This window comes from Plecotus auritus (genome assembly GCF_963455305.1).
Source record: "Plecotus auritus genome assembly, chromosome: 2".
Taxonomy (NCBI): Eukaryota; Metazoa; Chordata; class Mammalia; order Chiroptera; family Vespertilionidae; genus Plecotus; species Plecotus auritus.
The window spans coordinates 9,561,480-9,579,609 of record NC_137771.1 but is presented as its reverse complement, the minus strand read 5'-3'; positions in this window follow the sequence as shown (position 1 = coordinate 9,579,609).

Below are 18,130 nucleotides of genomic sequence, written 5' to 3'. Positions count from 1 at the left end.
ACTTCATCCTAAGGCTCCCAGGGGCTTCTTCTTCTTCTTTTTTAAAATAGATTTTTATTGATTTCAGAGAGGAAGGGAGAGGGAGAGAGAGATAGAAACATCAATGATGAGAGAGAATCATTGATTGGCTGCCTTCGGCACACACATCCCACTGCAGGATTTAGCCTGCAGCCTGGGCATGTACCTTGACTGGGAATCGAACTGTGATCTCCAGGTTCATAGGTCAATGCTCAACCACTGAGCCACACCGGCCAGGCTCTGAGGGGCTTCTTCATTCACAACCAACATGGAAGAAGAGAATTGTCTTCTCCACCCCCGCCCCCTTTCTCGAAGACCTCTCTGATTGGACGAGCGTGGATTACATGGCTTTCTCTGGGCTGATCATGGTAGTCAGGGGCTGGTGTGTGCTGATGGACCTAAGCCTAGGTCATGTGCTCTATATCCCTGGAGCCAGATTGGGGAATTGTCTGCCCTGAAACTGAATGGATCCGCAAGAGGAATCAGTGGCTGTTGCAAAGGAAGGGTACATGCTGGGGAGGCCAGTTCATTGGAATCCAAGTCACTCAAGAGAGTGGAGGGACCAGGGAATAGAGAACAGTTGGGGGGATGGGAGCGTCCTTCAGCCCTCAAAAGGAGGTGGTGGAGCAAAGAAAACTGAGTTGGGGTGGTCCCTGAGGGCAAACACGGACAAATGGGGAGAAGCTCATGCCCAGGAAGAAACCTTTGGGGATTCCTTCCTGACGAGATGGTTCAGGAGGGCGGAGTGTGTGAGCTAAGGAGGCGGACACACCTGAATTTAAATTCCGGTTCAGATGTTTATACCCCATGTGATTTTTAAAAATAAAGCTTTTAGTTACAGAAAAGTTGCAAAGATTGTACAAAGAGCTCCATACACCCCTCTGGTTTTCCCTGCTGTCAACATCTTCCATTACCATGGAACAGTTGTCAAAACTAAGAAACCAACATCGGTACATGACTATTAACTGAACTCCAAACTGTATTCGGATTTCACCAGTTTTTCCACTAACGTCCTTTTTCTGTTCCAGGACCCAATTCAGGAACCCACATCGCATTTAGTCTCGCCCGGTCTGTGACGGTTTCTCAATCTTTCCTTGTTTTTCATGAGCTTGCCAATTTTGAGGCGTTCTGGTCAGTATTTTGTTAGACTGTCCCTCCGTTTGGGTTTATCTGATGTTTTTCTCATGACTAGACAGGAGTTATGGGTTTGGGACAAGAATACCACAGAGGCCCAGTGCCTTTCTCATCACATGATCTCAGGGGGCGTGTGACGTCTTACTGGTGATGTTAACCTTGATTACATGGTTAAGCTGGTGTCTGCCACGTTTTTGTTGTTGTTGTTAATCCTCATCCGAGGATATTTTTCCATTAATTTTTAGGGAGAATGGAAGAGAGAGGGAAAGACAGAGAAAAACATCGATGTGAGAGAAACACATCGATTGGTTGCCTCCTGCATGAGCCCCGACCAGGACCAGGGGGGCCCGGGCCAGGAAGGAGCCTGCAGCCAAGGTACATGCCCTTGACTCGAATGGAACCCAGAACCCTTTGGTCCGCAGGCTGATGCTCTATCCACTGAGCCAAACCTCCCAGGGCTGCCAGGCTTTCTTCCTGTAGGCAAGTGGAGCCCCCGCTAAAGTGTGTATGAGGTGGGGTGGGAGGCTGGCCCCCCCATCTGGAGGATGGATCTACATATATTATTTGGAATTCTTTTGAAAGAAAGATTTGTCCCCCGTCCCCGTGTATTTAACCAATCATTTATTTCTATCAGCATGGACCCATGGATTTATCTATCTTATCCTTTGGGTTATAATTCCACACGAAGGTATTTACTTCGCTGTGTAAATTGTTCCCGTTTTGGCCATTGGGAGCTTTTCCAGATGAGCTCCTGTGTCTGTTTTACATCCTCCCATCCTTTTGTTTTTTGAGCACTTCCTTACTTTCTGGCACTATAAGATGCTCCGAGCTCATCTTGTAGTCTCCCTGCCTCTGGGGTAGAATCGGCCATTTCTCTAAGGTGTGTGGTTCCTTTTATTGGTGAGCGGTGTTTTAGGAACCAAGAGCTGGTTGCTGGGTGTGCTCATTGCTATCGAGGTTTCATGGGTTCTTGGCTCTCCTATTGGACAGAGGTGGGAGATACCGATCTGTGTGCGTGATTTGAAGCAAGACAATGGCTCTGCTCCTCAGTTGCCGTTTCTGCACGATGGGGATGGTGATAGCTGCACCTACCTCAGGGATGCCACTGTGAAGTAAACTATGTGAGGGTGACGTAGTGCCTGGCCCATAAGAAGTTGCAAAAAATGGTGGCTTTTACTGCGTCAGGACTGCATAGCCAGAGTATGGGGGCCCTTGTGCGGCGGTGAGGCCTCTGTCTCTTGAGAACTGAAGTCCAAGACTGGGATTCCTGCACTGAGTGAAGACCAAGGGGCCTCAGCTTCTCCAGGGCTGAGTCTGCCCGGGGAGAGCCGAGGTCGGCCAAGCAGCGGACACCAGCTCTCCTGCCTTCCACCTGCCCTGGCGGATCTGCATTCTGCATCTGGACTAGATCCCTGGGGGCTGGGCTGGGGGGCGCTGACTCTGAGGTTATGCTGTCATTCAGGGAGAGCAGGGCTGCCTAAGATACACCAGGCCCTCTTCCCTCATTCCTCACCTGCCCGGAGACAGATCCAAGCGAGGCATGTTAGGGGAGCCCCTCTCTCAGCAGGACCTGCCCCTGCCCAGCCAGCCCTGCCCTGCTATTTGGCCTTGGCCGAGGACCCAGGGCCCTGCCTTTGCTTGTTGCAGGAGGAGGGGAGAGGGTGGTGTTTGGGCAGGACAGGCGATGGGCAGGCATGCCTGTGGTAGGGGCTTTGCCCCCTGAGGCTGTCTGTTCAGCTGGTTTCCAAACCACGTAACTTCAGGAGCCCATCTCAATGGCTTCCTGCCGCCCCTCCCCACACAGTGCCAACCCCCTCTGTGCAGTGTCCACGGGATCCTGCTGTTCCCCTTACCTGACGTCCCCAGACTCTGAGTCTATTGTTCACATTTTCTCCTGAAAGGAAACTATTTAAAAATCGTATTCGATTGTTCATTTCTGGGGCACAGGAGGTTTCAGGGTGAACCAGGAGCCCCGGCCAGGCACCTGCCTCTGGGGCCACCAGCTTCTTTGTGGATTCCCAGAACAGGGACTCCCAGACAGTCCTGAGCGTTGGTGGGATGTGGGGTGGCAGACACTCTCCTGTGCTGTTGGCAGGGTGTGAATTGGCACGACTGCTTTGGAAAACAGCTTGGCTGCACCTGCCAAAGCCGAGTGGATGCCTACACTCTGACCCGGCAATTCCAATTCTTTCCTCATACACCCAACAGAAGCAGGCACATATGGGCCCCCAAAGACACAAACTAGAATGTTCTTAGTGGCATTATGCCTTTATTGCCAAAATACTGGAAACTACCTGAATGCTCATGGATGGTAAAATGGATAAATTGTGGTCTAGTCACACATGGGGAGCCTATGCAGCTATGAGGAGAAACCATCTGTAACTATGCGTGAGGACTTGGACAAATCTAGACACAATGGGAGGGAAGCCAGACAGGACCGCGGGCTTCTTAGATTATTGTATTTAACTAGAGGCCCGGTGCACGAATTCGTGCACAGGTGGGGTCCCTCGGCCTGGCCGGCAATCAGGGCCGATCAGGGCCAATCAGGGCCAGCCTGCTTTGAGCATCTGCCCCTTGGTGATCAGTGTGCATCATAGCAACCGGTCGTTTGGTCGCCCGGTTGTAACGGTCACTTAGGCTTTTATATATATAGATAAAGTACAAAAACAGGCAAAACAAACTGATGGCTAGAGGTCAGGATGGCAGGAGTAGTAACTAGTGGGGGAGGAGTCTGATGATGCTGTTTACGCAGGCTGTTCATTTTGGGACAACCCATTGAGCTGCACACTTAATGTCTGTACTTTTATGCCTGTGAGTTCAACTTTGACAGAAACTTTACTTAGTATCCTAGTGGGAGAAATCCTGGCGCTGTGGCTGGGCAAATAAGGGAGCAGCCAGCTCTCACAGGGGCTTAGGGCAGGCTTCCTGGAGGCAGTGCTACCCAAACTACGTCTCGAGGGCTGAAATGGAGGTGGGAGATCAGGGACGTGACCAAGTCAAGACCCAGGATCTGTCCTCTGGAAACCAGCAGCTTGAGGAGACATGAGCTAGAGAGGAGTCAGTGGCTTAACTCCTTGACCTGACCTTGACCTTGGCCTGCTCCTGCTCTGTATCCATGTGGGAGGACCCAAAGACCCTTCTTGCTCCAATACTTTTTCTAGCTTTTGATGGTGAGTTGCCTTCTGATCCCAACAGAGCTTAGCTGTGAGCCAGAACCTTCTGGGCTTAGGGGTCTGTGTGGCAGGAAAATGATCCTTTTTTTCAGATGGAGGAAGTTTGGTAAGAAAGGCCTTGGAGTTTAAAAGTTCATTCTTTGAGCACCTGCTGTGGGCCAGGGCCTGCCAGACCCTTTGCCGGAGCTGACTCCAAAGATTTCCACAGGAACCCGACTCTGCAGGGCACGGAAGGACGGGAGGAAGCACTTTATAAACTGTGAAGTGCAATGCACTTGGACGAGACCTAACACCCTTCCAGGCCTGACTCTTAAATGGTTGGGCAGCCCCCTGTGTGTGTGGTGGGGGTAGCTCTGGGCTGGGGGGTGGTACTGAAATTAAACCCTGAAGCATGCCCTTGAGAGAGTCGATATGGGTCACGCCCCTGGGAGGAGGCCTGTGTGTGTGTCTCCATAGTAGGTAGTATTGGAGATCCCATTTTACAGATGAGAAAACTGACATCAGCCCTGGCTGGTTTGCTCAGTGGATAGAGCGTCAGCCTGCAGACAGAAGGGTCCCGGGTTCGATTCTGGTCAAGAGCACATGCCTGGGTTGCAGGCTCAGTCCCTAGTAAGGGGCGTGCAGGAGGCAGCCGATTGGTGATTCTCTCTCACCATTGATGTTTCTCTCTCTCTCCCTCTCCCTTCCTCTCTGAAATCAATAGAAATACATTGAAAGAAAGAAGGAAAGAAAACTGACATCAGAGAGCCAGGCACTGGGCAAGCCTGTACCCTGGAGCCCTCCCCCCACCCCCCCCAGGCTTGCTGTCCGGCCGTCTTTCTAGTTGGTCTTCAGACTCCAAGCTCATTCCAGTCTCAGGCTTCTGCCCTGGCTGCGCGTCTCCCTGGAATGTTCTCCCGTCAGATCTTGAAGTCTGGCTGCTTGTTATTCAGGCCTCCCCTGAAATGCCACCTCCTCAGGGGGACTTCCCGGACCACCCTTGCATATGGGGTCTCCCCACCCGCAGTTCCCTGTTTGTTCATTTATTAATCTGTTACTGTCACCCCCCCCCCCCCCGCCGTTGGACTGTGAGCTCTATGAGGACAGGAGCTCCGTCCATGGGACCTTGGCTGTGGCCTCGGAGCCCAGTGCAGGGCCCAGTACAGAGATGTTCCGAAGGGATTCGAACCCAGCTCCACATGAATCCTGAGCCTGAGCTCTTCACGCTCCATCCAGACCTGCTCTGCGTCCCACTCCAGCCCCCAGTGTGAGCCACAGGGGCGGGGGTCTCCGGTGCCTGCAGGCTGTGGCTGAGGTTGCAGGCCCCCAGCCCACCCAGCTCCTGCGGCTCACACCAGGGGTGGCTGCGGTGAGGCCGCCCCACCTGGGCTGAGGCCGCGCCCTGGGCACCAGGAGACTGGCTCGGCCACTCTTGCCACCTTGACCTGGATTTGAACCTGGGCTCAGCTCTCACTTCCTGTCCCTGAGTGACCTTTCCCCATTCCACGGTCCCCTTTCTGGGCCACAACTGTCTTCCCCAGACTGTATTTCTGACAGAAAGAACAAAAGGAAGTGGGTTGAGGCTTTGGCAGGAGGGACTCTGGTTAGACAAAAGGTAGACTTTCCTGCCCTAACCGGTTTGGCTCAGTGGATAGAGCGTCGGCCTGCGGACTGGAAGGTTCCAGGTTTGATTCCGGTCAAGGGCACGTACCTTGGTTGTGGGCACATCCCCAGTAGGAGGTGTGCAGGAGGCAGCTGATCGATGTTTCTCTCTCATCGATGTTTCTAACTTTCTGTCCCTCTCCCTTCCTCTCTGTAAAGAATCAATAAAATATATATATATATTTAAAAAAGGTAGACTTTCCTGCCTGTGGGGCTGTGACAAACACCTGCCGGGCGGGGAAGGCCATTGCGGAATCTCCTCTTCTGAGCAGCGTGAGGAACAGGACGAACAGTCACCCGCTGGGGTGGGGGTGGGGCGCAGGCGATGGACTGGGCGGCCTTCGGAAGCCGCTTTCAAGCTCTTGGCTCAGGAGCTGCCCGAGGGCTGGGGACGTGGTCAGGAAGGAGGGAAGGGTTAGCTGCTGGGCCTGGCTGGCATTCTAGATGGTGGCGTGGGTGTGGGAGAAGGTGGAGGAAGAAGCTGAAGGGGCAGAGCTGTGCCTCTGCCTTCGATGAGGCAATAAGGACTCGGGGAATTCTAGGCGCACTCGCGTTCCCAAAGCGGGGCGTGGGGAAGTGAGCACTGAGGTTGGAGTCCGGTTTTACCACGTACAAGCCATGATGCTCTGGGAAAGCAGCTTCCCTTTCTCAGCCTCCATGCCCTCACCTGTGACCTGGGAATAAGAATGCAGATTCCAGGACGTGACAGCTTGAGAAAGCACTTTGCAAAAAGCATACGCAAAGGGGAGGTGATGTATGGCCAACTGGCAAGTGTTATAACGATGGTGGTGTTATTGTCTTCAGTCCAACCTCTGTGCCACGCATCAGGTCATTTAATCTTTACCACAACCCTGTTTTTGGTCACCATTCTATAGATGAGGAGTCTGAGGCTCAGAGAGGTGATATGACTTGCCCAAGGTCACATAACCAGTTGGAAACGGAATCAGGACTTAAATCCCCATCTGATTTCAGTCTACTCTGTGCAGCTTTTTTTTTTAAAAAAATATATTTTATTGATATTTTACAGAGAGGAAGGGAGAAGGATAGAGAGCTAGAAACATCTATCAGCCGAAACCGGTTTGGCTCAGTGGAAAGAGCGTCGGCCTGCGGACTGAAGGGTCCCAGGTTCGATTCCGGTCAGGGGCATGTACCTTGGTTGCGGGCACATCTCCAGTGGGGGGTGTGCAGGAGGCAGCTGATCGATGTTTCTAGCTCTCTATCCCTCTCCCTTCCTCTCTGTAAAATATCAATAAAATATATTTAAAAAAAAAAAAAAGAAACATCGATCAGCTGCCTCCTGCACACCTCCCACTAGGGATGTGCCCGCAACCAAGGTACATGCCCTTGACCGGAATCGAACCCGGGACCCTTCAGTCCGCAGGCCGACGCTCTATCCACTGAGCCACACAGGTTTCGGCCTCTGTGCAGCTTTTGATTGACTGAGAAGGTACATTACAAACTAAAGTGATGAATATCATCATTATTTTATTTTTTTATGGTGATTGCTCTTCATTAACTCGTTTCCCCCAGAGGCAGCAGTATCCTTCCCAGGCCTGCCACCAGGGGGCAGCAAAACCCAGGGCTGGGCCCAAGGGTCCTGAGGGTGGTGCCCTACCCACACCTCGCATTCCAGGACGTTGAGACCTCCTGATGCTTAGCTGTGCAGGTGGGTGGGGACCCAGGGCAGCAGGTGGATCAGGGGCGAGGGAGGGCATGGTTTCAGGGAAATAGGATTGTATGTACAGCCCTGACCTCAGCCCCAACAGGAAAAGATCTGACGAACAAGGTGGTGGTTGGCCAAGGCCCCTCCTCCAGGAATCTCCCCGCTGGCCCTAGGGCTGGGTCAGGAGCCCCTTTCTTGTCCCCATTGCCCAGGCCTCCAGGGCAGCAGCAACACAGGGCATGGCACCATCTCTGTGTTCCCACTGGACAGCTGGCACCTTGAGGACAGTGTTCTGGGGCTAAGCATGGGCTGGGCACTCAGGGGTGCTTCCGGTTTATTGCATACAGGTGTGTGTGTGGGGGGGCGGTGTCTGAACTGGACCCAGAGCCCCACAAAGGAGAAAACCCAGGCTCAGAGAGGGGAAGAGACTTGCCTGAGGTCCCTCAACAAGTAAGAGGCGGGAGAGCCTCTTTGAACCCTGGCCCGCTTGACTGGGGGTGGGGGCTATTCTCTGAAGCCCTTTGCTACCAGGGCCACCTCCCCCAGCTCTGCCGGGAGTCCCAGCTCAGAAAGCCCATGCGTGTTGCCAGCCCCCTGGGGCCGCAGGCGGCTCTGCGAGGCAGGCAGACCGCGAGGTGGCAGACCACGGTGGGAAGCGGGGGCAGCACCCTCCGACCGGCTCTCAAGAGCGGTTCTTCCTGCCCTGCATTCGGTGATGGGAAGCTGGTGCTGGAAACTGGCCGCCTTAGGAGTGTTCACACCACAGACATCAGCCCCCTGGACCCGTCCTCACCCTACACCGGAGTCAGCTGTCAGTCGCTTCCCAGCTCCCACCGAGGCCCAGCGAGGGGAGCTGAGCCGCCCACAGCCCCTCTGCCTGGCCCTCCGATGCCTCTCCCCTCCCTCCCTCCCTTTGTCACGTCCTGCCTGGTGTGAGGGTGATCCTGTTATCCCCTCCAGGGTGTGACAAATGCCTGTGACTGGGGCCCCTGCCCCGCCCTACACCTGTGCGCTGGGGGTGCACCTCTTCTGATCCCAAGTGAAGTCCCCAGCTGGGCAGTGGGATGCTTTGAACCTGACCCCATGGAGGTCTTTGATGTCCCTAAAGCTGTGACCCACGGCATCCTCCTAAGAAGAGTGACACCAAAAGGTGTCGTGTTCACCTGACCTCCGTGCGGCTACACCTGCCCCTGTAGGGTGGGGCGAAACAAGGCGCTGCCGAAGGCAGGTGTGGACGTGCCCTGGGAGGCTGTGTGGCTCGGCTGAGCGGTGGCTGGCAGCACTGGTCACTAGGGTCCCTGTGGAACGCTGGACTCAGCTCCACAGTCAGCCCTGGCTGTTGGACCCAGGGGTTTGGGGGCCGCAGTAGGGGACTGGCCCGAGCACCTGGAGGCGAGTCCATACCGACTGGCTGGGGGAGGAGCTGCAGGTGCCTCGTTTTCCCAAGCAGGTGACTCCCTCCCGGACACCCCCGCCGCGTCTGCTGTTTTCCAGGAAAACCGATGCAATCGCTGAGTTGGCAGATTAAGTTGGTATCACCCTGGCAGCGCTACAGGGTGAGGCCGCTGCTTCCAGGGCCCAGCAGGGCCTGCCCAGGAGCCCCGACCTGGCCGGGCTCCCGTTACCCGCCCTGCACCAGTGTTCCTGCCAGACTCCTGGCTCTGCCTCTCTCGCTCTCCTTCTCTTTTGCCCCACCCTCTGGCCCAAACATCACCTCACGCCCAAACCCAACCCCTCATGTCAACCTTGATTGTTCCGGTGTGTGTGTGTGTGTGGGGGGGGTAGATGAGGTGTTAGAAGAGACCTGGGTGTGAATTCCAGGGCCATACTTATTGGCTGTGTGTCTTTGGATAAGTCCCTTGACCTCTCTGAGCCTCAGTTTCCCCATCGATGAGATTCAAGTCATGCCATGCTGTTAAAGGGTAGAAAGTGCCCAGCAGGGTGCCCGGTGAGCAGGAGGTGTTCAGGAAGTGGTGCTACAGACTCTCCCCCTGCACGACCTGTTCTCCCATGGCCTGTGGGAAGAAGGAAGCGGTGGAACCTTCTGCTCGCCCATCTAACATTAATCAGCACGCGATCATCACGCCCAGCACGCATGATGCTCAGCTCTAATTGTGCGCTTGTGAAATGGGACCGGGCTGCAGCGTTCTCTGGGCTCCCGGCTCGGGCAGAGCTGGCTTGTGCACCAGGTCTGGGGCTCCTGGCTTAGCGGGGCCTGAGGTGTGGGTAGTGAGTGGGCACTGCAGGGGCTGCTGGCTGGGCGAGGTTGGGACTTGGAAGAATCCAGTCTGTCAAAGAGGGCAGTGGGCAAGGCTGCCCTGTGGAGGGCTTCAGCGGGCACCCCCAGACTCGGAGGCCTGGCCAAGGAGCCCATGCTGGAGGAGGGGGCCCACACCTGGTCCTTAGCATGTCACCCCTGCTTCAGACAGCTTCTGGTCAAGGGGGCTCAGAAGGCAAGGAGGCGAGGGCCTGGGCACAGGGATTGCTCAACAAATAACTAGTGAAGAGGAAGTGTGTGAACGGGGGGTTGAATGAGTGAATCAGTGAATAAATGAGGGAGTGAGTAATGCATAAGGTCATACCTAAGGAATATTCACACCTATGCAGCTCTCACTACATGCCCGACACTGTTCTAAGCACTTTACTGATCTGAACTCACTCAGTCTTCGCTGAAACTTTATGAATAGGCACGATTATTACTTCCACTGGACAGAGAATAGACACCCCCGCCCCCGACCCCGACACAGGGAAGTTAAGTAACGGTGCGCCAAGTCACACAACTGGTAAGTGACTGAGTCGGCACTTGAACGCATGCAGACTGGCTTCAGAGTCTCTGGGTAGCAAACGGGAGCATAGCCCCAGGGCTGTGAAGGGAGTTCATAGCTGAGGGGTGAGAAGATGGGTTTTGTAGTTTGTACCTTGAGACTTTAGACTTCGAATTTTTCAGTGGATCATTCATTCTTCATTCCATGTATCTGTTAGTCACCTGCTCACTCATCTACTCATCAAGTGTTGGCTCTGGGAGAGGGAGGGGTGAGATTAATAAGATTCTGTCCTTCTGGGCTCAGCTCAGGTGCCACCTCCTCCAGGAAGCCTTCTCTGATTTCCTCTGGCTTCCCTCAGTATTACCTTCCCCTGTACCTGCTTCCCTTACCAGCTGCGGGTTGCTTTTGTCCCTGAATTCTTGGTATACCGTTGGTGCTCAATAAATGCTTGATGAGGCAGCCCGTTGCTGCTGGGCCTCCTGGGTACTCCTGAAGCTCGCTGCTCTCTGCTGCTTCCTCTCCTCGCTCCAGCCAGGATGCTCTGGTGTCCGGGCAGAGCCCAGCAGCCCCATGCCCCCCAAAGGCTTTCCCATCCCCTTGGTGGAGTGGAAACTCACCGGTCACAGGGGCCATGGTCAGCAGGGCTGGGATTCACTCCTGCCTGTCCCGGGAGGGAGGGAACCGGGCCCATCTGGCTCAGCAGCCGACAGCAGCCTCTTCCTTCGCTGGCTACATGTTTGTTTTCAAATTCCTGAGGCCTTCGTCACTCCCACCCCTGTCCCCACCGGGCCCCTGGCCTGCCTTGGCTTCCTTCCTCCCCTCGCTTGACCAGGCTGGTCTGCAGGGTGGGGCACCAGGCCAAGCCTCTCTCTCCCGCTGCCCACCAGCCTTCAGCTGACTGAGTGGGGAGCCCCAGAGACTGGGGAGATGAGATAGAGGACTCAGGAGCCTCCCCGGGCTCTCTGCCTGGAGTAGGGCAAGGCCATGTCTTCCTGCTCCCCGGGGAACAGCGGTAGGGAACCCCAGGCTGGCAGCCAGGACTCTGCAAGGCTGGGCTAGCTCGGTGGGGAAGCCCTGAGGGGGCACACTCCCTCGCAGGCCCAGCCCGGGCCCAGGAGGCCCAGCCGGATCAGACCTCATTCAAGCTCTTTCTAGCTGGCCGTGTTGAACAAGGAGGGTGATGCGTCTCCACCTTGACCTCCTGTGCTGGGACCCTGACACGGATACAGACTCCTGGGCCCGTCCTCTGCATTTCTGATCCCAGGTGGAGCCGGGGAAGCTGGGTCTTTAGCTCGCTCCCCTGGGGTCCCAAGGAAGGTGGTCCAAGCTGAACCTCCGCGGGGAGGAGCCTGAATCCGACAAAGCTGCGTTTGATGGCCTTGGGGTCTGACCCAGCTCTCCCGCTGACCTGTCACGGGACTGAGTGGAAGGGCGCTGTCCAGTTCAGCAGGCACTGGCCACAGTGGCTGTTTAAATTTTAATTAATTAAAATGAAGCCAAATTGGAGTCAGTTGCTCAGTGACTCCAGCCGCATTTCAGGTGCTCAGCAGCCACGTGTGGCTGACGGCCACCAGGTGGCACAGGGCCGATGGAACAGCCAGTCATCCTCCGCCCACAGGACGCGCTCCGTCACCGCTGTTCCAGGACGTCAGCCCCACAAAGGCAGGCATCACCCTCTGCTTTCTTCACTGCCGTCCGCCCGCGGCATCCGGCACATGCCTGGAACGTGGTTGGGGATCAATAAAGACACTGTAAATTGATTTTTTTTATTGTGATAAAACATACACAAAATTGACCACTTAACCACTTTAAAGTACTCAGCTGAGTGGCGTTAAGCAGATTTATTTCGTCGTGCAATGACCGCCACTTTCTGCAGAACTCTTGCTCATCCCAAACGGAAATTCCTTCCCCGTGAGACAATGCCTCCCTATCCATACACTCTTTTTTAACTGAATGAGTTACCCTGGTCAAGTCACTTCCTGCTCAGGGCCTCAGCTTCCTTCCCGAAAGGAATGGGTATCATCCCTTGTGAGTCTTGTAAAGATTAAATGAGATAAAGCGGTGCTTAGCACAGGCCCCGGCACACAGCAAGTGCTCATCAAATATCAGCTCTTACTGTATGGTTGCCCCACCTGGAAGTCTGGCCCGAGTGTCCCACACCTCCCCGCTCTCTGAACTCCGCAATCAAGTAAACAGAAACAGGGACCCTGCCGGCATGAATCACACAGGTGTGTTCTGTGTCCAGGGTGTGATCCACTGCTGATCCTTTGTGTCCCCAGCTGGGCTCCTTACCCTGACAACCATTGCTTCACCAACTGCCTCCCCTGGGATCCAACCCCCGCCCCCTCCCCTGAAATGGGGAGAGAGGTTGCAAGGAGCCCTCACAGATGATGCCAATGTACAGATGGGAAAGTCGGGGCATAGGTAACACAGGAAGCCAGGGGCAGGCCGGGACTCAGAGAGGGATCGGCTGGCACATGGGAGCCATTCACTGAATGAATAGACGGCTGGCTGGCTGGCTGCTGTCAGGTTGAAGAGCCTCGTGTTGCAGCTGCAGAAACCGGCTCAGGGAGGTTAAGTGAGGCGCTTGGTAAATATTTATGGAATTGAGCGCACGGTGTCCGAGGGCAGGGCATGCTGGCCCTGCACTCTGAACCCTGTATACCTTTAATCCCTGCTCCAAGGGACAGCCAGGACAGTTTCTTGCCCTGGACAGGAAGTTTTCATGGTGGAGTCGACAGAGAAGCTAGCCCTTGGCGTCAGGAGGGAAGGGAGGAATTTCTTTGGCTTTGGAGTCAGACAGGCTCAGATCTGTCACAGGTCTTGAGACAAGGGAGCAGTCTTGCTAAGCTCTTAAACTTTCTAAACTGGGGACCTTTTTGAGACACTATAAAAGCTGTGGCCTCCAGCTAGTGGTGAGCTGTTAAATGTTTAACAACTTGCTCTCTGATAGAAAACAAAAAACACCCAGATTTGTAGCATGGGCCGATTGCTGTGGTGTAAATACTTCCGCTCACAGTTGATTTCAAGGTACCCATGAAACCTGGCTCCCAAAATCCATAAAATTGTATCAACCTGCTCTGTCTGAGTCAGCCCATCACCAGGTCTGTGTGCACTCGGGCAAGCCTCTCCCGCTTCCCCGGCCTCATTTTCCTCATCTGTAAAATGGGGCTAATGGTTCCTGCCTGCAGGGCTCTGTGAGGATGATTTCCATGCTCCTCCCCAGAGGTGAGGAGAGCAGCAAGCTGGTGGAAGGTCACACCTCTGAGCCCCTGGCTGGGGCATGTTGCGGGGTACCTCATCCCCTTCCCATCCCTGGGCCCCAAGGCAGCCTTTCTTTCCTTCCTGACCCCTGGCCCAAGGATTCCTGGGATGCCTAGAGGAGGTGACTGTGCAGCCCCTGCCCTTCCCTTTGGGCCACTTCCAGAAGCCAAGCTGGGGGGGGGGGGGCGCGGAGGGGAGGGCAGAGCAGCTCAGTGGTGATGACAGAGTTCGCCCAAACCTGGAAAGACAGGCTCACCTGCCCCAGGTTGGCTAATCCCCCTCATTTATCTGGCTTAACTCCTGGCACCACAGGAGGGGGAGAAATTCCCCTCTGCCACCCAGGCAGGGACCCCCTGGGATCCCCCCCCTCCTATTCCTACCTGAGTGCCCTGGGCACCCCAGGATCACACCTGTGACCATCAGGTACCAGGTCATGGTGACGCCCCCCACTCTGAGTCTCTTCTCTTGGTGTGGCATCTAAGGCGCTGGTACCCAGGGGTCAGTGATCCTGGAAGTTGAGGGGAACAGGTCACGTTGAGAAGGGTCAGTCTCACGTTGGCAGCAAAGACTGCATTCCTGGCCAGAGGTTCTAGACACGAGAACCCAAAATATTAGGGAGAAAGGCGCCTAGTGGCAAAGACAAGCAAATCTTCTGCTAATAAAGGTGGGGAAACTGAGGCCAGCAAGGGGAAGGCTCACGTGCACAATCACACCAGGACTCCGAGGCTGAGCAGAGACCTGGACCCGGTGCCTGGATGGCTGGTCTCTCTTCTTTGCTACCTGGTGAGTAGCAGAAGGGGCTGGAGGCAGGGGCCAGCAACATGGCTGTCCTGGGGCAAGGTGACCGACCAGTCAAGGCCTGCGATTTCTCAAGGGGACTCTCGTGCTGGTGACCACTTCAGGGCAAGGTGGTCACTCCCCAAGAAGCAGGCCAGCCCCTGGAAGACCCAGGACCTGAGAAGCCGTGTGGCTGTGAATCTGGGTTGGGGGGGGGGGGGACACTCCCCTTCCTGAGGGGTCTGTGATACAGCCTGCAAGTGGGGACCCTGGCCTGCCCACCTTCCCCCAAATCCTCTGTGTGCTTGGGCAAGTTATGGTCCCCTTAGCACCAATCTCTCTGGCTGCAGAATGGGTGGTTTGGACCGCAGCGGTGGTTGAAAACCTGTTTTAGGCTGCAGAATTACTTCTAGAGGCTGCTATAGAAAGAAACGCAAGAAGCCTGGGTCTGGGGGAAGCTGGGGCTTGGACGGAGGAGGACAGGAGGGTGGAGGAGCTTGGCCCTGGAGCCCGAGCTGCTCTGACACCGGTGCCCTGGAGGGGACTCAGCCCTCCCTGGGCAGAACTCCTGCCTGGGGCCATGATCTCCCCCCGCCCCACCCGCTTATCTGCAAGGAGGTGGCAATGCCAGGGGCCTGGGCCACACCCAAGCGTGCCACTCCTGACCCCTGAAAGCTGGAGAGAAAGAGATGAGAGGCAGAGAAGTCAAGAGATAGAGAGAGAGAGAGAGAGACAGAAATAGAGCAAGACAGAGGAAAACAAACAGGGAAAGAGAGGCACCAAAAAAGAGAAATATTTGGAAACGGAATGGAGAGAGAAAGGGAGGGAGAGCTGGAGCGGGGAGAAGAAGGGACACATGTTTCCACTCAGCGTTGTTTTTTGTTTAAAATAAAACCGACCCAATAATCTCTGCTGCTGACGGTTGGCCGGAGCCCAGGCCCCGGCTGAGTGTGACCACAGGCCTCTGGCCCTCTGCCTGGGAAACTCAACTAATAGCTGCTGGGCCCTGCTCTCGGTGGCCTCTGCCACACTGCCTGTCCCCTGAGGCTGGCTCCGGCTGGGGTCCCCGGAGAGACCCCTGAGCAGGGCCCCTGGGGCTCCCCCTGCTAGGCCTTTGGCCATCGGGCTGACAACAAACAGCCACCTTGAGGCCTGGGGCTGAGGGCCAGGCAAAAGACTGCGGCCAGGAGGAGGGCCTGAGCAGGGACAGGCTCAGGATCTGCTTTACTTCGGGGGCCTGGTCAGCAGGGGTCCAGCATTCCCCAGAGGCTCCGAGGCCCTCACCCCGCCTCTCTAGGGACACAGTCTAGGTCCCTGCAGCCCCAGGCCCAGGCACTTGGGTGAGCCCTGTGCCCGGGGATTGTGGAAGGAGCTACTGGAGGCAGAGCAGGCGGCGGTGGTCAGGAGCTGTCTCCCAGAACACATGGTCAGGCTTGCTTAGAGCCCAGCTCACACACGCGTGTGCACGCGCACACACACACACACACACACACACACACCACCTATATAGGGTGTCCCCGAAAAATGTATGCACACTTTAACAGCTGATAACTCACTTAACTTACACTCCTTTTCAGGTTTAACTGATTTGAAATAACGGGTGAAGCCAGACTACTAGTAAGCTTCGAACAAAGAAACTTTATCCCAAAGTGCCGCTAGACTGTTTTTTATGGGGATGCATAAAAGATAAAGTTTACGGCCCCAAACCGAAACAGTCGACAAATGGAGGGCGCACAAATACGGAACGAAATGATTCTTGATGTTTGTGATTCCACTGCTCTGCGTCATCAGCACTGCCTGGCCCCGTGTGAAAACAGGCATCGACCGGAAAATTATTCATTTCTGTAGATTCTTCTAAATCTTGAAAATGAACTGAATGTTATAAACACTGGCTCTATAATCAGTGTGTGTGTACATTTTTAAACCTTGGGGGCCCTCTATCTGATCTGCCCTACGCCCCACGTCTCCAGGCAAGAATGAAGGTGGCCCAACAGCAGCTACAGTCTATAGAGCACCTTCTGGGCCCCAGGCACTGCTGAGCACGGAACACATCATCTCATGTCATCCTCATACTCCATGAGGCCGGGCCAGTGCACTGTCCACTTCACAGGTTATGACACTGAGGCTCAGAGCCGTCAGCGCACTTACCCAAGTCTCACGATGAGTAAGATGTGGGATTTGAATCCAGGTGTGCTCACCCACCACAGCCCCACACCCTGGGGCAGTGGGGAGCTTCTGGGGTATGGGCTACCCTGGCACCCCAGGGCCCACGGAGAGGGCACAGTCTCCCCTCAGGCCCGGGCTCCCGTCCCTTCCGGCGCTGAGAGAGGCAGGTCTGAGAACAGCTGATCCTCTGGGTTTTGTTCTTGGCACAAAGGCGTCCGGATCCAGGCTTAGTGGTGAATGGTAAGGGGCCCACAGTCCCCTCCCGCGGGCAGGCCTGGCTGGCTCTGCTCCTGCCTGCTTCCCCGCGGCTGTGAGCCCTCAGCTTCCTATTCAGAACCCGGCTCAGCCACCGACAGGAGTAATCAAAGGCAGGCAGATCCGGGGGGATTAAAGAGACAGTGAGAGGCTGGGGCAAGCTGGAGGGGCCGGGGGACTCACATGGAACTCCCTACTATGTGCTGGGCACTTAGTGGGATGATGGGAAATAGAAGGCCAGAGAGGGGAAGGAACTTGCCCAAGGTCACACAGCAAGTCAGAGGCAGAACCGAGATGCAAATCCAGGTGACCCAGCTCCCAGTCAGGGCTTTTTTCATGCAACATGGTTCCGCTGTGCTTAAGACACTGTCCTGTGGCCTCTTCCAGAGGCAAAGAGGACAAAGGCAGACAGAGAGGGGCGGGGGGGTGCAACACCAGCTGGCAGGGGCTGGCACAGAAGGGAGTGGGTCTCCTGTGGGGCTTCCCCTGACCGCCTGAGTGGGACCCTCAGGGTCGAGCGAGCACTGGAGTGGCACTGGCCCTGCCCCAGGCAATGCCTGGTCTGGTCTCAGAGCAGAGGAAGGGCAGGGTACTCACCCGAGCCTCCTGCAGCCAGCTCTGCTCCTGGCAGTGCTTGGAGTGGGACCTGGGGATCCTCACAGCCCTGGGACTCAGACTGGCCCAGGAGGGCAGGGAGTGTGGGTCTCGCTAGTGATGGCTGTGGGAGGGCAGAGGATTGGAAGAGCAGAATGACAGGCGGTTGGGCCCTGGGGTGTGGCCTTGCTGTGTGGCCTCGGGGAGGTACAAATCCCTCTCTGGGCTTCAGTCATCTCCCTTTAGGGCCCCAGAGCCTGAAGCTCTCCCTCCCAGGGATACGGGCTTGATACCGAGGGCTTGTGCCCTGCGTCCTTCCATTTAATCCTCACCGCAGTTCCCCGGGAGGCTGCTGCTATTTCCTCCCCACTTGACAGATGAGGAAACTGAGGCTCAGAGAGGTCATGTTCAAGGTCAGACAGCTGACAGAGATTTCAGAGCCTCATGGCCTCACTCTGCCCCCTCCCCCTCCCTCAGGATGCCTGCCTGTGGGCCGGACCTCAGCAGGCTGGCCTGAGGGCCTGGGTGGCTGCGGGGCCCTGGAACCTGGTTTGAGAACAGACCCCCACCCCATGCCAAGGTGGCAGAGGAAGGTGCCTACCTGCCCCACCCCCAATTGCAGGCCCCGGTGCTCCCAGGAATCCGCCGCATTCCTGTGGTGGGGGTGTGGCTGCCCCGGC